This window comes from Stomoxys calcitrans, chromosome 1, assembly GCF_963082655.1.
Source record: "Stomoxys calcitrans chromosome 1, idStoCalc2.1, whole genome shotgun sequence".
Lineage (NCBI taxonomy): Eukaryota > Metazoa > Arthropoda > Insecta > Diptera > Muscidae > Stomoxys > Stomoxys calcitrans.
In genome coordinates this window covers 132,635,172-132,661,855 of record NC_081552.1, presented here as the reverse complement: position 1 = coordinate 132,661,855, position 26,684 = coordinate 132,635,172, and the positions used below count along the sequence as shown (strand labels likewise).

The 26,684-nt window shown below is 40.6% G+C and overlaps 1 long non-coding RNA gene across 1 annotated transcript; it reads right to left on the bottom strand.

The window, feature by feature from the left end:
* Positions 1-17,362: 17,362 nt before the first annotated feature.
* On the bottom strand, positions 17,363-26,346 carry LOC106092142 (uncharacterized). The gene is made up of 3 exons (XR_001222109.2): positions 25,994-26,346; positions 23,072-23,242; positions 17,363-17,701 (listed from the first exon to the last, which is right to left on the bottom strand). It is a non-coding gene; the product is annotated as an uncharacterized LOC106092142 (long non-coding RNA).
* Positions 26,347-26,684: the final 338 nt, after the last annotated feature.

Below are 26,684 nucleotides of genomic sequence, written 5' to 3'. Positions count from 1 at the left end.
CGGGTTTGTGACCAAAGAGACCCAACGTCGGGAACTCCCACACCCTGAGATCAAGCTGGGCAACCCTGCAGTATGCCATTAGGGAAGTAGTTGTATACCATAATCCATAAAAGAGAATAGATACTTTGTGTATACCAATCTTCCCCTTCCAGGTCCAGGCCCTACGCTGTATATCGGAATACCTACTCCTCGAAGTGTGCAGGTATGTCAGAGAACAAACGCATTCAAAGACATGACAAGTAATTGCAAAAAAAATTTTACCTTGTGAGCAATAGAAGACAAGACCGTGCAGGTCTAAATAGGATGACACAACTGAAATGCTTTGGTCAAGATTGTATAATAACAGGAAAGGTGTATAATCACAAGGTGGGTGTATAATCGCTCGATAGGTGTCTAATCACAGGATAGGTGTATAATTAGGACAAAACACAACAGATACAAGTATCAGTCGAAAAAAAAATACCTCGTCATAAGAGATTGAAAAAATATCACAGATATGTATCATATATTGCACTATAGATTTAGATGTCTCTTATAAATATTAGGACAAGCACTAACACATACTTATCCTAATATTGCACTTGGAGAAAATCACACTCTAATTCTATATTGCACTACATTTTAATATCTTTCATGTGGTATACGCCTATTGGTCTACCCTGTATCGTCTCCAATTCATACATATTATCGCCAACAGGCCTCAAAATTCGACATTTCAAGAATTTCTTACAAAACTTAGAGTTTACATTCCTCGAAAAGTCAGACTGTATAAGGTTCCGCCTATAAACTTCCTGGCCAGGTACAAACTTTACGCAACGAGCCCTTCGGTTATACCTCTCGGCGCTCCGTTGGTATGCCTTATGCAAGTTATCGGCAATCCGGGATCTGATCATCTCCAACTTATCTGATCTCGTCAAATCCTTTAGCTCGTGATCAGACATTGACATAAGTTTACGGGCCAGCTTGTAATCCGCTCCATTTGAAAACATGTGGTATCCGAATAGTGCGAAGAAAGGCGTAACACCGGTGGCCGAATGCACTGAGGTCCTCAACGCGCATTCAATCTCAGAGAGGTATGCGTCCCAGTCCCTATGATCTTCATCCAGATAGGTCCTGATCGCTGTGATCACCGACTGATTAACCCTCTCCGAGGCGTTGGATTGTGGTGAATAGACCGCAGTCTTCATGTGAGTTATCCTGTAGGCATCTGTCATCTCCTGAAAGGCCTTTGAAACGAACTGTACGCCATTATCGCTGTGGATCACCTCCGGTACCCCAAATTTATGAAAAGCTTCCTCCACTAGAAACTTTATCACATTTGTAGCCGTGGCCTCTTTCATAGCTTTAAGAAGATGTAGGCATTTCCCCTCTTGAGCGGGGGTATTTTCCCAAAAAATCAATGTATAATTTCTGGAAAGGTCTTTGAGTTATTACCTCCTGACCTATCCCGGGCATCATTTTCTGATTAGTTGACTTGGCCTCTTGGCAGGTCTTTGGAAAGGTCTTTGAGTTATTACCTCCTGACCTATCCCGGGCATCATTTTCTGATTAGTTGACTTGGCCTCTTGGCAGCTTTGGCAATTCTTCACATATTGTTGAACTTGTAACGTCATCCGAGGCCAATAGAAAAATCGTTTAACCCGTTCCAGGGTTTTGGCCATTCCACCATGAGCGCAAGTGAGAGATTTATGGGCTTTTTCGATGATTTCATGAGTGAGACTAGTTGGCAACCAAAGTTTCCATATGAATTCCTCCTCCAGTTCTTGATCAAATAGGGTCTTCTTGAATATCATACCATTCTCAATTTTTAGGTCAGGCAATTTATCCTGGTTAGCTTTTATGTTCTGAACCAACTCCAAGTATTCCTCGCTTTCAAACTCATTCGTTTCAAAATCCAATAAATCATCTCTTGTGATCTCTTCAATGCCAAAGGAGGTGGGAGCTCTAGACAACATGTCGGCGACAACATTGTCAGATCCTTTGCGGTGCTCAATATCAAAATGAAATGCCTGCAATTGTAAAGACCAACGAGCCAATCTCCCTGTTAAATCCTTCAATGACATTAGCCATTTGAGAGAGGCGTGGTCTGTGATGACAGTAAAAGGAACTTCTTAATCGCCATCACCGCAGCCAAACATTCTTTCTCTGTTACACTATAATTGCGCTGACCGGTATTCATCTTCTGTGAATAAAAGGCAATGGGGTGTTCCTCTCCCCGGTCATTCAACTGGAACAGCACCGCTCCTATCCCATACTCACTGGCATCACACTGTATGAAGAACCGCTTCGAGAAATCGGCGTGGCGTAGTACAGGCGCCGAGGTTAAGGCCCGCTTAAGACCCTCAAATGATTGTATGGCCTCATTTGTCATCCCAAACTTCTTCGCCTTCTTCAATGTATCCGTGAGTGGGGCCGAAATTGAGGCAAAGTCTTTAATAAAGCGCCTGTACCACCCAGCGGTTCCCAGGAAGCTTCTAACTTCCCGTGGGTTTCGGGGTACCTTTATATCTCGAATGGCCTTAATTTTATCCGGATCAGTCTTCAATTTACCGTTGCCGATGATGAACCCCAAGTACTTCAATTCGCGAAAGCAAAACTGCGACTTTTTCAAGCCGATCGTAAGGTTGGCATCTCTCAGGCACTTCGCAACTTCCTCTAACAATCGGATGTGTTCATCAAAGTCGCTGGAAATCGCCAACAAATCATCCAAGTAGATGAAAACATTCTCTTTCAGGTGCCGAGGTACTACACGGTCCATCAACCTGCATAAGCGTTGTGCAGCGTTACAGAGACCGAATGGCATCACCCTAAATTGATACAGGGGACGCCCTGGCACTGTAAACGCGGTGTAAGCCTTGCTTTCGGCATCGAGTTCGATCTGCCAAAAAGCAAATTTCAAGTCCACACTGCTTATGTAGTAAGTTTCATCGATTCTGCTCAAGATGCCGTCTATATTTTGGAGCGGGTACGCGTCCTTCACCGTCAATTTGTTCAATTTTCGGGCATCTAGGCAGAATCGGTTCTTCCCTGGCTTCCTAACGACCGTAGTTCTGTTGCTCCAAGAACTTTCACTCTCTTCTATCACCCCTAGCCTGAGCATGTTATCAATCTCCTCGTATACTATGGCCTGTTCTGCTGGTGAGATCGGCTAATGACGGTCCTTTACGGGAACCGCGCCATCAACTAAGGTGATCGTATGTTTTTCTAAACCTTTATCTTCAAAAGTATCAAAGCTTTGAATCGCTTTCTGCAATTTCTCTTGCTGTATTGGAGTCAATTCATGCGGGTTCAATTTATATTTCTCATCTTCATATCCTTAGCTATCTTCTCAATATTGAATTCATTAACATCAATGATATCAGGAGCCAATCCAAACAACCTCCAAAAATCTATTCCAAGGTACAATTGTTGCTCTAGATCAGGGCATAAATAAAAATCCATCTCTTTAATCTGATCTTTGTATTGTATTCTTAGCTTAACCTTGCCTAGAATTGTATGGACCTGACCTCCAGCGGTTTTCGCCTGGGAAAATATTGGTCTAATCGACATTTCCAATTGGTCCATCAATTCCCTACAACCTTTTCCTAGAATACTCACAGATGCTCCAGTATCTAGTAACCCTCTTACGTCAATATCTTGCAATTTGACTTCGGCATATACTCTAGGATCTGATTGGTCACTAGCTCTAAAAATGGCCTCCAACAAAATTTTCATTTCCTTCCTTTTGTTCTTGAATTTTTGCCGTACTTTGGGTATAGTTTTGGTTGCATTATCTTTATTATTGTCTTCTCCAAATATTCTCTCTCTTACTCTATCATAATTTTCTTGCCTTATATCTATGGGTACATAATGTCTAGTTTCAGGACGGACATCTTTATTATTCGACGTTAACAAACGCTTAGATATATTTAATTTCTGTGAAGGGTTAGATTTCACTTTCTGAAGGGGTTCTCTAACGGACGTGGCCCCCCCGCATTCTCCACGCCTTTGTTCCAGTTTCCCTGCTGGCAAACATTACATCTTGGCGTGGTTGTACCAGGATTACCACACTTGTAACAAAACAAGGTCCTAACCGCCTCCTCACAATCTCGAAAAGAGTGTCCTTGCTGCCGACAGTTCCAACATGTCATTGGTGCCTCATAATGGACGGCAGCCACATCTTGCACCCTGGGGCAGTCATATTCTTCCTCAGAACCTATCTCCGTCAAATCCATGCAAATATCGTTGACATGTCTAGTGGGACGCAAAGGATGGTGTACATTCCTATTATCACGTCTGGGGAAATTCTTCTCGGCCTCATTACATTCCATTCTGAGCTGTTCGACAGATGAGACCTGTATCGGGTACACGATTCTTCCAATACTCTCCTTCACATTCTTCTTCATGATCTTTATCATGTCGAACTCAGATATGGGCTGTACTAATTTGGCCCTGATTTGCCCCATGACGTGGAAAAAAGTGTCGATTGATTCATTCATTTCTTGTTTACGTTGGGCTAAATCGGTTAAAATCTCAAAATTTGAACGAGACGATTGGTATTGGCTAAGCAAGCTGTGTTTCAAGTCATCCCAATTATGAAACTTGTGAGTCTTTTGAAATAGCCAATACCATGACTCAGCACGACCAGTCATCAAAAGGGGAAAATCTCGAATAACTTCGGCCCATGGAATTCTATACTGCCATTGAAAATACTCTAGCCTATAGACAAATTCCTCTACTCCTAAGCCATTAGTGGTTCCATCAAACATTAGGCCTAATTTATTGATTCTAATTATATTATTCTCCCTTCTCTGAATCTCAAGTGCTGCGGGTACATTATTGTGTGCTGGGGTTTTATCTCCTGCACTTTCGGAACTAGGTGGACGTCCTGGTGCCATATCCGGGGCGTTAGTAATGGCGTTCTCATTTCTACCTTGATCTTCAGATACCTGAGACAGACGGGTGACTGCTTTTGACAATTCGCCAATAACCTTCCTTATCTCATTCATTTCTGACCGCACGACATGAAAACGACCTTCGACAACCCGTTGATAAGCTAACGCCTCACCCTGTATCTGATCTCTATCCTGGGACGTTGTCGGCTGTTGTGCCCCTGCAACCTGTACCTGAGATCCAGCCCCTGAGTTGGTTCCTGGCGATTGTGCGTTTATTGTCTGAGACATGTCCATAATTTGACCCGTTCGGTCTACATTACCGGGCGCTACATTCATCTCGGTACTCTGTTTCGGTCTCTTTCCTTCAATTTGCAATGATCTATTTAAATCAAATATCTCAGGCCTATTTCTTTTCTTATTTTTAGCCTGCGCTCGAGTCTCAATGCTCATAACTTGCCGTTAAGTACCAATGGAAAACACGAATATTCTTCTTGCAACACTGGACACTACAAACACCTCAGACGCAAAAACTCTGGCATTCAAGAATACACAAAAATTAATATTTAACGCAAAAACTCTCAACAATTTCGATATACATGAGGGGATTGTAAAGCGGGATGTGATGTGTGGGGTATTTTTTTATTCGGCTCTACCTAATGGAATGTGAAAGACGACAATTACTAAACAAAATGGAAAAATAAAAAAAATGGTTTGGGTAGTGCTATGATACGCCATCTTCGTGACCCTATCAATTCCTGATTCTTCTCCTTGGTATACAACTGACCTCTAGATATAATCTAAAGCGGTTATCCCTCTGGTCCGAACCAGGGTCACTTCAAACTCCAAGCTGAAACTATGTTAATTATAACTTCTAATTCCGAATAACGTTTGCAAATACGACTTCATATTATAAATATATAAAAGCTCATATGTCACTCCGCGCCTCATCTCTTGTATTGGTCGTTTCTATTCTAACTCCAAATAATTGAGTTATAGAATCTCGTACAACTGTTCTATATATAGTCATAAGAATGGTTACGAAACCCTGAAACTCGCCTACTCTTAGTCATGAATATAAACGTTGGGCTATTGCACTCATCTAGTGTTCTATTGCAGAGTGTTTAGGTGATCTACACTCCTACTTTCTGATAACGATCTTACGAACCGTCATACATTTAAAACTTGGGCGCCATATTGTTACGCGTGCCTATTGCAGCTTGGGGATATTTTCCGGGCACCGGCTAACTTCGTCGACATCTCTGGGGAGGTCCCAACCCTATATCCTCGCCCTAGGCCCGTAGACAATAAAAAAAAAACGATATACATTCAAACTTTAACGCATCATGATTATAATTCAAGACATTATTGACATATTTATTGAAATAAAACTAACACTAACATAAATATATGTATCTCTTCTAATATCTATTTGGTTATTATTTTTGTTCGGTCAAAGTACCAAAAATAAAAAAAGAATAGATAAAAATGATTATAAATAAAACGATCGGTCTTTTGAACCTAAAATTTAACGATCGTAGAACCCTCAAAGTCTTAATAAATTATTTCTGACTAATTAGTCCAATTAAACGTCTTTTAATTAAATTCCCCTCCTGGCCTAAAGGAGCTCGCTTAGGTAGGTTCTAAGGGTAAGTATTTTTTTCACCCAAAAAAAGGTAACTAGTAATCATGTTTAAAACCACAAAAAAACTCTTTGGGGGCCCTATCACCCAATTTCTTTCAGTGTATAAATAAAAAAAAGGTAGGTCAGAGTAAAATGATAATTAAAAAAGGTAAAAATAACAGGTAAATCAAATATAGCAAATAAAATAAATAAATTAAACAAACTACATTCTTGATCAGAAAAATAACATAAATATAAATAAATAAACTTAAATATTAATAATATTGGTCATGATAATTATAGATCTTTTTGTTATATGGTGTGGCTCGTTTTGTTAATGCCAAGATTTTTGTCGCATCAGTCTCGTTGGCTACTTGTATCATGCGAGACAATATTAATGGAGCGATGCGATCGACACTAAAACAACAAATATAGTTGGATGTCGAAGTTGGTGCCTGAGGGTAAATGTGTGTGTGAGTACCAAAACGATGACACATAAGATGATATATATGCGTCTGTGGATGACCATAAAGCACAAAAGAACAACAAAAACAAGGCTGGTAGAATTTTTGGAATTCAATTTTGTTGTGGTGCTGAGCTTTTGCTCTCACGGACGTCCATGTATAGGTGGTTCAACCACTTCGTTACAGCAAAAAGACAAATTGAAGAAGTGGTGACGTCTAGATGGAGTTGCTCCAATGCTCAGCGTCGGTAATGGTGAACCATAGGAAGGACGGACTTTCTATTTCCTTTTATTTAAATTCTCGGCCACAGAAAATAATAAAAAAAATTGAGTGGAATGTTCCTACCTTATCCCTGCAACAACCGCTCGTTGCGACGTGGATTTCCGGGCTACCACGGTGTAGGAAGCAATACCAATATTCTCCTAGACAACTTTTCAACTAGATTTATGACGCCGCCTGAAAACAGGGAACATTTTCAATTTGGAGCACACAAAAAAAAACTAACCCAAATAAAATTACCTTTAGCAATCACAGGGGCATTAATTATTTAATTAAAATTGTCTTTAAGCTCTATCCTCCAATTAATAACCAAAAACGACACTAAAAAAAACATCTTTATCTTTAAATTTACTCTTTCATATTACTGTCACTTTTTTTCAACACTCACTATAGATCACTAATATTCTGTGCCTGCTCAGCACCACTTTCTTCACACTAATGGCGTTTTTTCCCCTTTCTATGCCTTTTTATAGGCCAGAGTTGATGCAATGGCGTATTTCCAGACACGACATATTGGACGCTGTCCGACATTTTTACTAAATATTCTCACAATTATCGTTATATTTGGCCTTTTCTAACAATTCACCTCGGTTTCGAATAATTTTCTCTCATAACCGCTACGAATTTATGAATGAATCAACCTACTACACGTCATTATCAACCGTACTCTACGGATCCCACTAACTACCAACAACTTACTACGAGTAGTAATGAGTGGCAATATCGGCCGATAACACCGTGTCTTGCTGTCAAATGTGAATAATGCCAACCTGACTCTCATTAACACGCAGCCGTCAGGGAGTACAGACTTTTCAATTTCTTCTTTTCCCTCTGCCAATATTTCCTTTACTCTTTCCATTTCGTATATCCTTAATTAATATTTCAAAATTTTCCTTCTCTTCCAGGCATACTTTCTACGCAGGGCACTGACTGGACATTCCCACTGGTCGTCTGCGCGAAATCAAAAAATCCTTGGGCAAGATTTTCTATTTCGCACATTCGCAGGTGGCTTTGTTCATTCAGTGGCATGCATAGAACATACACCTCTACATAAACATATGGCGGGGAGGCAAAAAAAAACTCATACGGCACTGCAGAAAAAACCTCCCGCCATGTGCGACTTAAAAAGAAACAATACTGCCCAAATGGGGCACAAAAAGACAGTACATCTATATGGATCCAAGTGCCTCTCTTGTTCCACTACGATTTTGAGGAGAAACTATCCCACGGGAATGGATAGTTTGCCCTCACAATCGCTCCGAACTTCAGGGTGCACTTGGCTCCGCAACAAACTATACATGCAAAACAAAAAAAAAAAAAAAAAAACAACAATCATCGATTTGGGCACGGCGGACCTGCCGACATGAAAGAATATGGTCCAGCCACTGGGGTCTCTAAATATCTCCCCCAGAACCCCTCCAGCGACCCCATGAGAATACGGGCTGGGGATCATGCGTGGTTCGAGGCCGCCACGAAGGCGTAAAGGCCCACCCGTAAGGCCTTTCCACGCAAAATTTTTTCCCCCATTCTTTCTATTCTCCTTGCGTCCGGAAAGTGGGGACAATATGTCCAATTAGGCCACGCAACATGCCCAACAGCAAAATATTTAGTGCACTATCTACCAAAATCAGTGATTAGTTCAACACACACAACCAAAACTCGTTGACAGATAGTACACTTCGCGAGAAAAAAAGAACTCAGCTGTTTACGTTACACTACCTGGTAATTATGTCATGGTAGTGATCCCGTTTACACTGCTCATTAAAACTGGATTTAAGGCCCTCGTCAGGTAATTTTATAAAGGAACAACAGATGATATGTTAATACAGTGGTAAATAAACGTTCGAAATTTTTGAACGATGATCTTTTATAACTTTTAATAAATAAATAAAATTACGGGTTGAGAATCTAGTATTTTTGTGGAGCTAGCAAGAGAAATATACAACGTAACATGCAAACTTAAGACTGGTACTATATTCGCTTTTCGCGATATTTTTAAATAATATATTTTAAAGTAAAAACACTTGCTAATTTCATTCAGATGGAAATTCCCTCATTACTTATGGTAAAATTTTAATAAAAGTGTTATTTTATCATTGTTATTTTTGTAGTGTCTCAAAAAAGTTATCGCGAAAAAATGAGTTTTCAACGGTGAAAAATGAACAGTACCAGCCATTACTTGTGATCTGCTGCAAATGTATAATGAAACGATATAACAATTTGGAGTGAAAAACGGCGCGTAACAAAGTCACCCTTTAACACAAAGCAAGCTGAAAATTTCGCTAATACTTTGTCACCTTGTTTCTAATACTATGACCTTAAAGGACATTAATTCCAGTTTGGAACACATTTGTGTTCATGAAATTTGATACAGAACAATTACATTTGGCTGTGCTTACACTTTGTAATCTTTATCGAAGCCAATGCTTTGTATATGTTGTCTTACTTCAATTTTTTTTTTTCAATTTATCCATAGATTCACTTCTCCTTTCTTATATATTCTCTGCTCATGTGTGCACACCTTATGCACACGTACACACAAACGCAAACAAATTTCTTAGTTTGTGTTGGCAAAATGTCGATCAGCTTGGCGATTTCACCATATAGTTTTTATGTTGTTGTACAAATGAGATGATAGAGTTCCAAAACCAAGGCAGCACAACATGCCGGTTAACAGGGGTAATCGATTAATAGAGGACCGGATAATCGAGGTTCAACTGTATATGTTGTTTTATCAATTTTCGCTGCCATAAGAAATGCAGTACCATATCCTAAGCGAAATTTTCGATTTGATTGTTTTCTAGGTGACATCGAAAGCATTGAATATTTTTGTTTTCATTGCAAGAAGTCTATTGCTTTGATACTTTTTTTCGACACGTAATGGATTTATTTCTACAAAATAACGCAAAGTTTTGGTAAACGCGGATTGTTATACGAAAAACGGTATACCCCTTTTTATAAACTGAATTATGTGTCCTGCCCTCCAGTTTCTAAACAGAAATCTGGAAGGTTTATTATACGTAAAACAGTTCTGTGTAAAGGCCAAAACAGAATGACCGCGTTGAACTTTGTTTTTAAGCGTTGCGCCGAAAAATGCAACTCTGTAAACAAATCCCACGAAAGAAACTTTAAAAAGTTAACAAAGTTTTAACTTTTAAGCCTTAAAGGACTACTTCACGTATGGCAATGCAGAATGTCGCTCGATTTCCGTCGTCAAAGTTGAAAACTCTTTAATTTTTGCGTATTGCTTTTGTGGGATTTGTTTGCAGAGCTGCATTTTTTAACGCAACAACAAAGCTCAAAGCATGTCATAATTACCAGGTGGCGTACCGTTCCGACAGTTCCGTACCAAAGTGCACTACCTGTCAACGAGATTGGGTTGTGTGTGCGTATTATAGTTAAGAATCACAACACACACAAACAACGAAAAATGGCGCGAACTAGTAACATACTCAAAATCAGAGTTGCACTATTCACTGATTTTGACAGATAGTGTACTCAATATTTTGTTGTTGGGCAACTGCCACTACCTGTAAATGAATATATCTTGGCTCAAAACGCTCATTCTGTTTTGGCCTTAAGTATGCTATACCAAATGAAAGGTATTTGGTATACATCTTTTTATTTTAAAAGCCCGTTCCTGGCCTCCAGGAGGAAGTAGATAACTCACAACTTCATTTTCTGGCGACCAAAGCTAAAAACCGTTGATAATTTCCACACATTTTTTTATTACGTTGTGTTATTCTGTAATTTATGAAACTTTTGTGTTATCGAAAGTTAGCGACGTCGCGAATTTCACGCAGGTTAGTCAGCAGGGTGTGCACCTCTATCGAAATTATCGATCGCAGCCAAGACATTTATGTCGCCACCCAAGGTGGCTTTGAAAAGGTGGTCTCACGCGAAGAGCCGACTAGGTTTGAAGGTATTAAGATAACAGATTTTTGTTTGCATTCTCTTAGTTGTTATCTTCTTTATCGCATAATCTCTGCTCATGTACGCACACGTATACACACACTCACACAAATTTTTTCGTGTGTGTTGGCAAAACTTCGATCAGCTTGATGACAACGCCATTTCCCCAGGAAGTGCAAAACCAAAGATTCCAAACATAAGGGGAAACATACGAACAACCAAATTCGAAACAATGGAGATACACAACGTCAAGGGTGAGATGCATAGAAGAAAATGATAACAAAACAAACGATGTTCGGAGATATCAACGGATAAAATTATTAAATGACATATATGTAGGTGGATATGGGCTTTCAATGATTATCGAATCTGGCTCACGTTTTAACCTCCTTGGCCAATCAATTTAAGGCATATGCTGCGAATCAGCTGTTGGAAGTAGTTGCGATCTTTGAGGGCAAAAAAAGAGGTACTTCGTGAGAATTATCCGTTACCCGCATTCAAAGTGTTTATGACCAAAATTATTTTCCAGATTAGATTTGAAATGCACTTCCTTTTGACGTTTGGCAGAGAGTGGTTGTTTGCTGTGTAGAAGCATCGTGCTGTTTTTTTAACAATTTAACCCGTGAAATTTTCATCTTTGGACGCCTAAAGTGCTCCTGATTCAGCTGTGAGCTGTATTTTCTTGTTTTTTTTTTTTTTTTTTTTTGGATTATTTCAAAATTTTGCTGTGTTTTTCTGGTGTGAGTGTGTGGAGTTTGTGCTGTGGCCAGCGTGGAGGCTGGAATGAGTGGAGTGGATGAGAGGGCTGAGCCCTCGGAGTCGCTAATTGTGTGTCGCATAGAAACTAGAATGAAAAATGCTGATGATAATATGACGTGTTCCATAAAGGAAAATAATGTGATTTCAAATGGCATGAGTGATGTTATGATTGATGGCAGAGTGCGTTTTGACAATAATGATGTGAATGGTGCTACGACTGTTGAAAATGGATAACAGAAAATGCTGAGTCTGGTGATGCGGTGAGATTTGTCAGGAGAATAGATGATAATGATTTGCAAGAACCCAAGAAAAGGAGGGTTGTTAATTCTGAGGTGAGATACACTGCTGATCATGCAGGTGAGTTCAAAGTTCTTGTTCATACGTCAGAGTTTGATAACATGAAAATAGAAAAATAAAAAACGGCCTATATTTTATCCCCAAAATTAAAAACTTAAAGTCTGAGAAATTTGCCAAAATCAAGAAGGTGGCGGCTATAGGGGTGACCCACCTTTGAGGACAACATTTCTGCGAATAGGTCTCTTGATAATGATGAGTTGAGGAAGTTGAGGGCTTTTGTCCCAAGAAACTTTGTAGAGACTTTTGGTGTGACAAGAGACGTGCCCTTATGTTAGTCCGCAGATGATATTTTGAAAAATGCGACTTCTGCTAACAAGATCATTTCGGTTAAGAGATTTTCGAGAAGAGATGAGAATGATTCCAATGTTTTCACCCCACTAAGACGATCAAGGTGGGCTTTGCGGGGGATGATCATTCCAAGTGGATCATTTTCGAAAAGACTGTTTTGATGTTACAACCTTTTACCCGTCTATAAGACAGTGCCATAATTGTGGACGTTTGGGACACACCACGCTAGGGCGCAGGTCCAAAAAAAGATGTGTTAAATGTGGTAGCAACGATATTGCATGTGGAGGAATTTATGGTGGTAAAAGATGAGATGCATTTTATGTAATGTTAAAGGTCATCTGGGGATTGAGAGAGATATCTGCCCCAAGTGGCAGAAAGGAGTAGAAACAAACAAGATCATGACGAGGAAGAAGATGTCCAAAAGGGAGATTTTTGAACTATATAGCAATCAGAATCGTTTTGACTTATTGGCTGACAGTGATCAGTTTCCAGAGCTTGCCGTGCGTAGAGGTGGTAGGAAAGCTCAGGAAAGTGTGGACAGCAACAGGGATGTAGAGGTGAAAAGGATTCTTCACCCCCTTTACTTTTAACTCTGTTGCCAAGTTGCCGAAAAAGACGTTTGTGCATGCACCTGCTGTACAAATGCAGCCAAGGATGATTGCAGAATCGCAGCCTACTTCCCCTGTATATATGACGGATGCTCTAAGGGTCTCGGAGCTTGAGAAAATTAAGAGAGAAATGCTGAAGTATATGATTGATTTTATGAAGATGACCGGCAATTCCTCTGCCTTAAATGCTATGGATAATTTCATGTCTCGACTAGAAAGTGTGGAGTCAATTCTAATATTTCTAAAAGCAGCCCTTCTAGCCCCTGTAATAGTCAACATGGTCAAAATTTTACAGTATAATATTCAGTCGTTTATTAAGAGATTTTGTCAAATATTACCTTAATAATTACAACTATGACATTGTTTGCCTCTCCGAAATCTTTTCTGAGAACCCCTTCAGGAGAAGTAAGTTTATGAATTTTAATTTGGTGCAGAGCTTTAGGCCTGATGGCTATGGTGGTGTGGCCACTGGCCTTAAAAAAAGATTAAGTATACGATAATTTGTTTGAGTCGGATCTGGATATCCTTATTACTAGGAACACTAATTTAAGGAGAAATTTGGTGATTGCCTCTGTTTATCTACCTCCATCTAAAACTATGGATTTTATGGTATCTGAGATTGGCAAGCTTGTAGTGTTCTTGGATAGATTTGATAATGTCGTTCTGATGGGCGATTTTAGCACGAAATATTACTTGGGGCGACTCCTTCTCTAGCAGGAAGGGCAAGGAGCTGGAGATTATCATAAATGATGTAATGAACAATCAATGGGCTCTGTGCTGGATTTATTCTCTGTTAGTTCACATTTGAATGGCTTTTTCGATGTTGGTCAAGGCTATCTTGGGGGTAGCAAACATTTCCCCATAACAGTGATATTGGATGAAGTTGGTGTGAGAAAAAGTAGATTCCTATTCAAGAAGATATTAATGAAGTCGTTGGGTGGCATTGAGCTGGAGCCGGACTTTGAGGTCATTGAGACGACCTTTTCGGATGAGGTTGCTTGTGCGACAAGGAACATTGATTGGGCTAAAGCGCCCAAGTTTTGGTGGTCGGAGGATTTGAGCAAATATTTTCGCATGCAACTTGCGGCAAGGAAGGACCTTCTTGAGTACGCGAGAACTCAGTGTGAAATATGGAAAAAGAAGGTTGCCGAGGCCAAGAAGAGCTGTTTTTTGTATAAAATTTATGAGATTAATCAAGCACCAAATACAAGAAGTGCCTAGAGATTCATTAACAATGTTAGGGGTAGATGCAATCCCCCGAAACCCATGTGGAATGAGGAAAAGAACAAGGATTTTGTGGAGCTGCTCGATTGAGGACAGAAGGTTTGAAAATTGTTTATGTGGTAAAAGAATGCGATCTGCTGGTGGCCATGATGGAGTCACCTATGATATGCTGAGGGGCCTTCCTGGTATTTTGAAAAGAGCTCTTTTGACAGCGAAAAACAATACCTTCTTTGAAAACTCATTGTGTTCCAGCTGGAGGATTATCAAGGTCATCCATATTCCTAAGCCTAACAAGGATCGTTCTGACATTAACAACTTCAGACCTATTTCGCTGATATCGGGTTTCTTGAAGTGCATTAATCTTATGATTAAGGAAAGATTGATGTCACACATTGTTCATAAGAATCTGGTTCCCTCAAGGTCATTTGCCTACATGAAGAATAAATCCACCAACACATGCCTGAAAGAACTCTTACATAGAATTGCTATATTGAAAGCCAACAAATATAAAGTCCTTTTACTGCCCCTGGACATAAGCAATGCCTATAACTTTGTCAATATTGATCTACTGCATGATATTATGCGCAAGATGGGCTTTGAGGTTGCTTATTGTGATTGGATTCACAACTTCTTGTCTGAGAGAACTCTGAAATTGGGCAATGAGGAAGTTGTCATTAAAGACTGCTTGTCCCCACTTCTTTTCAATCTTTATACGGCTGGTCTTCATGGGTTGGAGGATGGAAAAACCCAGATTTTTCAGTATGCGGATGATTTTATCATTATGTCTTATGACCTTGACTTTGAAGAATCTTAAAAGGAAAATGTACCGATTTAGAGAGGAGTGTGGTAAACTTAACTTGTCCTTCAACCCGGCCAAATGTCAGTCTATGTACAATATTTTGCGAGGTCTAGCTACAGGACTATTGTGTTATCCATTGATGGTAACAACGTGCAGCAGGTCAAAAAGATGAAGTTTCTGGGTAGAATTGTTTCATCCTCTCTTTCTGTCAGAGACCACTATGAGACAATCTCGGGTGATGTACAAAATAGGATGAACATGTTGAAATGTGTCACGTCTATAAATGGAGGGCTACATCCCAAGGTAGCTCTGACTTGTTATAAGGGCCTGGTACGTTCCAAGGTGGAGTACTCTAGGACCACCACTGCCCATTCTCCAAAATATATAAACAAGAGGATTGAGATACTTCAGAACGGGATGTTGCGTAGATGTCTGGGTATGTCCAGATCATACAGCACATGAATAGGTGCTGTATGCCTTGGCTCATGAGTTGCCTCCGGAGCAAAGGGCAACTTTTCTGGCAGCTAAGAACTTTTGAACGTCAGGAAACACAATTACAACCTGTATGATATTGTAGCGCATAATCCAATGGTGAAATCGAGCTACAGTTATGTATATTATAATTTTAAAGATATTTTTGACAATGTAGGGCATGTCTCTTGTTCTTTTGGCTCACATAAGATCTCAGTGAAACTCAACTGATTATCAGATTCCAAAAACAATATACCCATTTAGGTATTGAGAGCGTTTAACCTTAATGAGTTTGAGTGGTATAAGAAGGAAGACTTCATGATTTTTGCTACGCATGCATCTATTGCTGATCATACCACAGGATGTGGTATTTACATACCGGCCATGGACCACAAATTCTTATTCAGATTCAACTTTAGAGCCTCGTCCATGTTTGGTGAGCTGTGGGCTCTATACAAATTGCTGTCGAAGACTCCTATGACAAGTGCGTATTTTTCACTGATAGCCTCGATGCGTGCAAGGTACTGGCGAACAAAAGCACTAACAACTATATTGCATCTCTATTTCATGACAAACTCAATACATCTAACATTGAGGTTTGTCTGGATTCCTGGTCATTGTGCGATTTCTCACAATGAAACAGTTGATGAACTAGCCAGATTGGCCACTGATTGTGGTGCACCCATAGATGTCAAGTTGTCATATGATGAAGCTCTAAATAGTATCAAGAATAGACTTTGGACACAATGTTTAATATCACCTCTGAGGAGAAGGAAAAATTCTTTTTTGAAATAAATGAAAATGTGTGTTTCAGGCCCTGGTCCTTCAAATTAAAGCTGGGTCCGGTTGAGACTAAGGTGTTAAATCGCCTTTTATGCGGTCATACCTACGACAAATCCATCCCATCCCAGGGATGGATGTGATCGGTGCTGGTGCCCAGGAACAGCGCACCATGCCATTTTTGATTGTGTGAAGTACGATGAGCTCAGAAGAGAATATGTTTTTTTTTAATCATTACACAAATGTAAAGGATATTCTAAAGACGAAGAACCATGTTCTATATGAATCACTCGCCTCTTTCATTATCAAGCCGAGTTTATATTGGATGTATATTATCTGTGATGGCGTTTTTGTTATAATTTCCTTGTTTCTTCGTCTTTACAGAAGCTGCAATTTTATTCTTTATATCCAGTTGGAAGTCTACAAACTCAAGGCGTTACCACTCACACCAGGTCCAAGGAGGAGCGATCTTTACTTTGGACCACTCGCTGTATCACGGAGCTACTGTGTGTGTCTCTTTTGTGCTTTGCATCCATGATGTAGTCTATCGCTTTTGATGCCTTATCTGCATCGCCAATTTTTTCCGACAACAAATTATCATGATCAAACTGTACGACAGGTATTAGATATTTTTAAGACCAATAACAAATTGATTAACGATTATTAATGTATCTGGCGAGTGATAAAGTTGAAGATCTTTGGGCATGTCATCTCAGGTGCAGGGATAGCTCCAGATCCAGATAAAATTAAAACAATATTACGAAATTTGCTGAAAGGCGAGAATAAATTTATGTGGGGGCGAGAACAGCACCAGTCATTTGAAGACCTAAAAAAATCATTAGCTACCATCCCGAAACTCGCTTATTTTGCAATACGGAACAGAACTAGGGTCATAGCTGACGCCAGCCTAGTTTCGTTGGGTGCCGTGCTTCTTTAATACGAATCTAAGGGAGAACCACATATATCGTTTGCCAGTAAAAGTCTATCGGATTTTGAAGAAAGATATTCCCAAACTGAAAAAGAGGGTTTAGCACTTGTTTGTTCTGTGGAAATATTTTATTACTTTTTAATCTGATAAGAGTTTGAATAAGTGAATTATTAAGAGCAATTTGTGGCCAGCCGATTCGACTATTTGCTATTATCCTTTTCGTTACGAGCTATCCGCCGTCGGCGACATACTGTTACGAGGTAACCGTCTGGTAGTTCCGAAGTTGCTCCGACTTAGGCTTTTGGAGCTTGCTCATGAAGGACACCCTCGGAATCGACTATGGAGAGAAGGAAGGAACACTGAGAAGTTAAAGCGAATAAGTTATTTACTAAAAGACTAAAAGTTTTGTATTAATATATTGGACAAATACTAGGTTTGTTCAATTAGTAATTGCAAGAAAAAATTCTCCAATGACTATTATCTCACCCTGTTACGCAAAGAAAATTTCATTTGAGCTGCATACGTGCAAGCGAAATTTTCATGGCGAAACAATTACAGGTGGTCTCATTTGCACATTAAGCACAAATCATGGTGCAATCCGCCACTCGTCAACAAGATGTCATGTCAGAACTGGCATCTTGTTCTCAAAGACGTTCTCCAGGGATTTAATGGCTGTCTGAGCAGATATTAATGCCAATCGTTGTAATGACATTCTCCTCAAATAAATTTGTTATTATCAGACAAACGAAAAGGGCAAATTAATTATTTGTTGTGATATCCTTTTTTGGTTTTATCTAAGAAATATCATGATGAAAATTTGGGACATTTTAAAACTTTATTAACATGATAATAAGCAATTCATTTTAGAGAAAAGTGAAACCCAGAACACACATGGTTATATCTTTGCCATTTCACCACTTTTCTTAATTGCAAGGATCTCCGCTTGATACACACTGCAGTGGCCGGGTAATCTTTTCGGTATGACCAGATAGATCTTAACCCAAACCCCACCTGTTCGTTTAGTTTGCAACCATCCGTATAGAAGTCTATGTAACTTCTGTTACCATTGATATCGTAGTTCCAATTGGTTCTATCAGGAATAGTGGTACAGTACTTTTTATCAAAAAGCGGCTCAGGTAGGGTGTAATCCACATTGCCTGGAACATCGGATATTGTGTCAAGGATAACACAGTGTCCGTAGCAGCCAAATGACCAATGAGAAAGCTCCCTTAACCTCACGGCAGAGGTCACTGCAATTTGAGTAGCCACAATGTCCAGAGGCATCAGTGCAACAGATGGTGTCGTCCTGTGATGCACAAACAAGTCATCCTTTGGATCAGGTTACGTATTGAGCTGTTGGTGGACTTTTGAAACGCCGTCCACCAGACCGCAACACCATATAGCATCCAATCCCATGGCAGCCGGTTGTATGTACCGAATAGACCCGATGGAGTACTTCATCGGCAAGGACTGCCGCCTCAGTGTATAACACACTGCTACAACAACAACAACCATATAGCATTGTAGGTCAGCAATCCCATGGCAACCGGTTGTTCGCACCGGATTGACCCGATGGAACACTCATCGACAAGGGCTGCTGCCTCAGTGTACGTGTTCGTCTTTTTTCGTCATGGGAGAGGCACATCCCGGTGTGCCTTCTCCGCACGCTTCTGGTCCGTGCCGGGATTGAAGAGAACCCCGGACCCTGGTTCTGTTCGGTTTGCCAGAACCGCCTCCATCATCGGTCGGTGTCGGTGAGGTGTAACCGGTGCATGGAGTGGATATATTTCCGATCTTGCTCTGGCCTCACTTCATTACGGGAGTATAGTCATACTGGTTATGTCGCAAGGTGTTGTGCGAACATAACCAGCAGTGGGTCACAAGCGTCGTCTTCTGCGTCCATCTCGTCGGACTATGTGACGCCCCCAACTCTCCCGTACGGCAATATACGCAACGGCAGCATCCTAGCTCAAATATTGCCAGGCCAGTGCCGGGAAATGTAAAATTTTTGCTGCTAAACTGCAACGGAATCCGTTACAAGATCGATGATATTGTAGATTTCATGAGTCGAAAAGACATAGTGGTCGCAGCGATCCAGGAGACAAAGGTGACCAACACCTGCAGCTTGCACAGTTGTCACGGATACAATGTGCTACGAAAAGATCGCTCAAGGATTGGAGGTGGGGGATTGGCCTTCGTGATACACCATTCCGTGCAATATAGACCAATCTCGCCTGCACCTGGTGCTAATGAGCCCTACATGGAGTGCATGGGGATAGCAGTCAGGTTCGTTACAGCAGAGATAGAGCAATACAATATGTACATATCGCCGGTTGGTAGCTGTGCCCCGATTAATGGCCAACCATATAACCCCGACATAAGTGGGTACCTATCTGGCCATAAGCGTCTGGTTCTAGGGGACTTTAATGCGCATCACACTTCATGGCATTTTCCCCTAGGTAACGACCAGCGTGGCAGAGCAGATTGAAAGCTCCACGTTTTGCACGGTGAATGAGGATGCCCCCACTAAGATTATGAGGAGGTGCAGCAGCTCGCCAGACATCTCCATTGCATCCCCTGATCTCCTGAGTGACGTATCCTGACAAGTCGTCACCTCTTTGGGGTCAAACCACCTCACCATAATTCTCACCATCGACCTACTACCCGACTTCATAACCTGTGAGCGCCGGACGTTTATCAATCAGAAGAAGGCCGGTTGGGCTGGCTTCAGATAGTATAACAATCGCAGCTTCAGTGAACTGTCACCCACCTCGGATGTGCCAGTGGCCGAGAGGAAATTCCAAGACATCATTAACGCAGCAGCCGCTCGCTTTATACCAGTCGGTCGAAAACCCCAAGTGCGGCGGTGGGCGTTGGGCCCCGACAGAATCTCTACATTGATGTTGAAGAATCAGGATTCATCTGGAGTTGAGTACCTTGCTACTGTCCTCATTCTGTCTCTGAACACTCTTATAGTTCCCGATGTCTGGAAAATGGACAGAGTGTTTCCGCTACTGAGCCTGGAAAGAACCCGTGTTTGGGGGAGTGTACAGACCAATCTCCCTTCACTCACTAGTAGTACAGACACTTGAGGCATTACTCCTCCCAGCCTCGTAGAAGAATTTCCATTAGTCGAGCATCAAAATGGATTCCGAAGACTGCATAGCATAACAACAGCTTTGCATGCCATTACCGCACACATTTGCCGTGGCTTCAATAAGCCCAGGCCATGTGATAGGACGGTCCTCGTGGCACTGGACCTATCGAAGGCATTCGACACGGTCAGCCATGCCACATTATTTGAGGACGTCGGCAACACGTCCCTCCAGCCAGGCCTGAAAAGCTGGGTCGCAAATTATCTGTGTGGTGGCCAGTCATTTGTGGAATTTAGGGATAAGAAGTCGAATCACTGTAGAGTGAAACAGTTCCCCAAGGTGGGGTGATATCTCCAGACGGCATAGAGGTCGTATCATATGCGAACGATTGTACGGTCATGGCATCAGGACCCCCACCCATTGTTGACATCTACGATAGGCTGAATGTTTACCTCAACGAACTTGCCTCATATTTCGCCGCAAAAAATCTAAAGATATCTACCACCAAATCTTCAGCCACATTGTTCACTACAAATACTCGTGAGGTGAATGCCAAGCTGACTGTGATGGCCGGTGGAGAAATGTTTCCTACTATGAAGTGTCCCAAAATACTTGGCGTCACCCTTGACAGCTCTTACACATTCTCCCCAAATGCAGCAATACAGCAATCTGCGATAAACTCAAAATAGAAACAAGGCCCTCAAGTTACCTGTCGGCAGCACTTGGGGTGCAGACAAAGAAACCGTATTCACCACTTACAAAGAAGCCGGTCGGTAGTAAGTTATGCAGCGCCATTGTGGTGTCGTCAGCTTTGTGTGTGGTGTGGTCTCGTCAGTGGAATAATATTCAGATCTGTCAGAATGCCGCCCTTTGAACGGCGACAGGTTGTCTCCTCAGTTCTCATGTGGACCACCTTCATCAGAAGACAAAGATCCTACCAGTGCGAAGACATAAATACATGATGTTTAAGCCATACATTTTGGGCTGTTATCGCAGAGGCCATCCAAATCATCATCTTTTGGATAGGTATCCAGATAGTAAGATTGTTTAAGAACCTTTGCTAATGTCGCTAGGGACAGTTGCATACCTAGGACTAATTGGAGTGGGACAAGTCAATAGACTGTCATCAGAAAACTCCTATGTTCTTGCGGAACGTCCTGGGGCTCCTTCAGTTTGTGACGATGCAGGCTGCTATCGGGGCCGATAAGTCTAATTGCCTTCGGGGATTGAAATGTATCGGATACCAATGATTCCCTCTGATCTTGAATCGATACTTGGAAGACTAAGGGAATGTAATCCCAATCTTTCAACCACCGACTGGAAGATTGGTAGATTGGATGAGCCTGATGGTGACCAAAGACATGCAGTATTCGTACAAGTACTAAAGACATCAACAAGTCTGAAGGGGTTGTGTCCTACGGATTCAACAAGTTGAAACTGAAGATCTATACAAGAGGTGGGGTTGCGAAATCAGGAGACTACTCAGCAGCTGTTGCTAAACACTTGCCTGAGGTACTATCGACCGCATTGGTAAAGTATGACGGATTACAGGAGACTGAAAATCCCCCTGCCACAATCGAGAATGAAGGCATCGAGACGGGACCCGACAAGCACTATGTGGGTGGGTCATCCAGTTGGGCTGGGCTCAAAGTGTGCGTCTGCGGTGTTTTCCAGTTGAGGTTAATGAGCCCCCTCTCCATCGGTGCAACGTCGCTCTTGTTCTTGCCCACGCATCTCTGTAGATAATAGCAAGCTCGATTGTAGGCTATTGAATTCTTGGGTTTAGGCTCCTGCCTATTTGGCGGTGTATCTCACTCGACGTCTCGAGATCACTGGCAAACTGTATCGTTAGCCCAAAGCCCCCGACTTTAGATCGCTGGATAGCCTCCAGGTCGGTTCATTGAGTGGTACAGACGGAGAGGGTTCCGAATTTGTTGGATACTTCAGTCCTATCTCCTCCGAGGAGGCGCCTCAAATCACTATGGTTTCCAGATCCTCGTCAGACAAGGTTGCGAGTTCGAGTGAAGCCGAATTCACATTATATGATAGGCGAGCCACGGACAGGGTAGGGCGTATACCGTTGAAATTTTTTTCTTGCGGACGGACTAATCGGACGTAAAGAAACCACCTTGGTGATCTTACCAGCACTTCCCCCGATAAATCGATCATATTCGGTTTGTTGTTGTTGGTTTCATGGCGGTTGGCGGGAAACTTTTACCATAGAGGTATCGCTAGTAGACATGAATTGCCTACTGTCTGGCCATAATCGCCAGTATCTAGGCCCCCACCAATCCTGACGAGAACATTATAAAAAAAATGTCCGCGGTGGTTATTCCTAAAGAGGTGTCGCATTATGACACGCCGTTCAGTCTCGGCTGTAAAAAGGGGACTGAGAATTTTGCCCCTATTCCTTATTGCAATATTAATGGGCAAATTTGCAATTTTTTACCAGTAGCGAAGACAGATGAAGGGCTACCCCTCCCAAGCCTCATTAGAGAATTTCCATTTGCCCAGCATCAGCATGGAGCACATATTGAACTCTCTTATTCCAAAATGTTTTTTCAAACCCCTTTTTTTACTCAGATATTTCAAATAAAATTTAATATACTTACCTGTTATCGCTTAGCATCACCTACCATTAAGTAGTAAGTAAGCAAATAATTCTTTATCATATAGAAAAAGGATTTGTTTACTTTTTGCGTTTTGGCTGTGATATAGACTATTCTGATTTAACTGCCCGTCCGTCGTGAAATTGTAACTTAATATCATGAAAGGAAAGAGATCTGTAAATATTCAGATTTTTGAAGGAGCAGTTAATTGAAAACTGATTATAAGCCGTATACGTTTATGTTTAAATATAGCTCCCATATAAGCCTATGTTTTCATTTTGCTTCTTGGCTTATTCTCCAACTCCAAACTTTTATTAGAAATGGCTAAAATTAGGCATGTTTGAGCCTATAATCTTTTTTAAATGCTATTTTTGCAAATATAAAAAAGTTTTAATGTATAAAAGCTCCGATATGGACTTTATTCGACGGCTTCTTTTCTACGAATAGTATAAAAATTCAATGGAAAAATGTTCTCAAAAAATAAGAAAATGCATTTACCATGAAAAAGGTTTATGTACAAAAGGGCTTAGTGAAAATATGCGGCTAACGTTCTACCCTCGTTGAAGTACATGGGGCTTCAATGAAGAACCAATAGGAGCCAAGTTTGTTACCGCTTATGCTAAAGCTAGTTCGTAAATTCGCCACTCGAGCAACTCCATCTTCTCCTCTAATAATTTCCATGACTTGTCCCTATCGCCATTTAAGTGTAGGTGAATTGTCATCTTCAATGAGCACCAAACTTCCTAGGGAAATGCCTTACTTGCCCTTTCATTCGCTCTTGCAAAAAAGGTAAGAGCTAGTCCATCTTCACCAAAAAAAATTTTGAAGTTCAGAGACCTTTTGCCAGCTATTGAGAAGGCCGAAATTAGTAGATCGTCCACTAAAAAGTGTCCAGGTGTCAATATGTGCATGTACATTGTACATCCAAATCAATTGGATGTTCTGTAGGAGGTCACAATGTGTAAGAATTTAAGATGGTTGATATTTGGCATACTATAGTCTTTAGGTTATCAAATGTTAAAGTGTTGAGTCCCACAGCTCTGAAAAATTAAAATTCGTGGAACTTACAGCTGCTTCCCAGAGCCCTCCGATGTGAAGGTGTCTGGATGGAATTAATTTCCATTCAATACCATCATCGAGGCACTGTTCATGGACTGCGTTTAAATGTGACAGCCTCAAGAACATTTCCTTCAGTTCATTGAGCTCATTTTTGGCACCGACTAGGGATCTAAAAGTCAAGCTAAGACTAATCGATTAATGGACTTTATGTGTGGAAAAGTCGAAGTCGACTTTTGTTGTTTATTTTTCGATTTTTAACGCCGAATGCTTCGACAATTTTTTTAGCTTTGGTTGCAATAGTTACAAAATTGTTTTTACAAGGAAAAATAATTGCACTCATAGAAAAAAGTAAAAAAAAAACCAAAAACGCCACCCAAAATCAAAAGTAGATCTACGGGAGATTATGGGTATCAAATGAAAGGAATTGAAGATTAAAAGACGAATAAGATATTAAAATATGAGTTTAAGTACCCAGGGGGTCGCTCCAATCTCAACCCTCCATCAAACAGACATATTGGAGTTCATGTCAATATGAGGCTCAAATGAAAGGTATTGAGAGTAGATAGATAGCATAAGAGTCTAGTCCAAGTAATAGGGGGACGCCCCACCTCCGAAAATCCCTTCAAATATGTATATTAGATGATCATGGATATATTACGAAAACGATTTTAAAATTTGTGTCCAAGTATCTAGGTGGCGCTTTACCTATTCAAATCACCTCAATATGGTAATAAAAAAAGTATTTGAGAGTAGAACACGAATCATATATTAAATATTGGGTTCAAGTGTTTGGGCGTTCCATAATACCGCCAAACCATGCATTAAAATTATTTGGGAGAAGAGAACGAATTTTATGACAATCTTCAAGGCGAAATGACTCCCAAAAAGAACTCCTTATTATTCTAATTTTCGAAAACGCCAGATCTCAGAGATGGGTGGTCCAGCAAACTAAAAGTTGTTGCACTGGTGGGGTGCCTAGGGTTCGCACCCCCAAAGCCCCACCAAATGGATATGGACATTGATCGCGACTATGGGACTCAAATAAAAGGTATTAGAGTAACAAACAAAAGTGATAACAATTGGTTTAAAAATTGCGCCCTCCGTATAAAAATAATTAAAACAAGTAAAAACTATGTAAGTTTGGCCGTGTCGACTTTTGCATGGATATGGATAAGTTTTTTATGGATAATTTTTTATCCTATTGTTTTCACTATATCCATAGTTATATACAAATATGGGCCTATTTGGATCATATTTGGCTTAGATACCCAGAAATGTTATATATTTCTGGCTTAAGAGCAAGATCGGTCTATATGACAGCTATATCTAAATAGGGTCCGATCTGAGCCATATTCAGTTCGGATATCGGAAGGTTCAATACAACTCGCTGTTTCAAATTTCACCGAAATCGGGTAATCCATGCACTTGTTTTGGATTTAAGATCCTATATCAAGAGAACGGTCTGTATGGTAACTTTATCTTAATGGGGTCCGATCGGGACCATATTTCAATTTTACTTTAGATCCGTAGCACCGGCGAGATATGTTGTATTGTCTGACCATATTATGCTTGGCTTTCTCTAATGGAAACAAACCGTCGAAGAGCGCATAAAAATTAAGGCGTTGATAAGTCTTGTGTGACCTCAAGATGTGTTGCCTTCGTTGAAGAAGAAGATACAAACGTAGCATTTTACTTGACTTCCGATTTGTAGAAGAAAAATCAACATCAGTTGTGTGGAAAGCTTAATTCGGTCTAACTCTACCCGAGGGTAAATTGCCTATAACGTGTTAGATTAGCTTTGGCCTCATTCTAACGTATCGAACACATTTGGATATTATAGAGCATACAAGATATTATAGAGCATACCAGTTTTTCCACCGATGGACCAAAATTGTTGATGAATCACTAAACATATTATAAGTTGATGGTTTTTAGGTAGTAAATGGGATGAAGTGCATCAAACTCTAAATTTAAGCATTGAAGGCGACTTCCAACTCGAATTAAGCCAATACCGTAAGTGAGGATAATTTGCTGGATGAAGGAATACTTTTGTTTGCTTTCAATGCCCTATACTTCGCTGAGAAGCAAACTTGATGACTATTTTTAAATAAAAAGTTGGTTCCAGATTTGATGTCAACTGGGTTTGACATTTCAGAAGGCCTCTTAATTCAAAAAGTATAAATTTAGCTATGTACGCAAATGTTCCTTGAATTTTTGGAAATAAATTATGTTACTCACTAAAAATGTCAGCTGGGCTAAGTTACGTTGGAACATGGCGCCATGACATTGTGATTTCGAGTGTCAAAATCCAAGAAACTATAGTCGAGACGAAAATATTAAAGTATGATGGTAGTTCTCGAAGCCATGATAGTACTACCATCGAATCAGACCAAATACAAGAATGTTTTTAATGGGGTTGCACAAAAAATAAAGTCATCACTGTTGGGATCTCAAATGAGCCCAATATATTTTTTGTAATTTCTGTACCATCATGAAATTTAAGAAACAGTACACAATGAAACCCAGTCGCCTTCGAGAACGGCGGGCTCATTTGAAC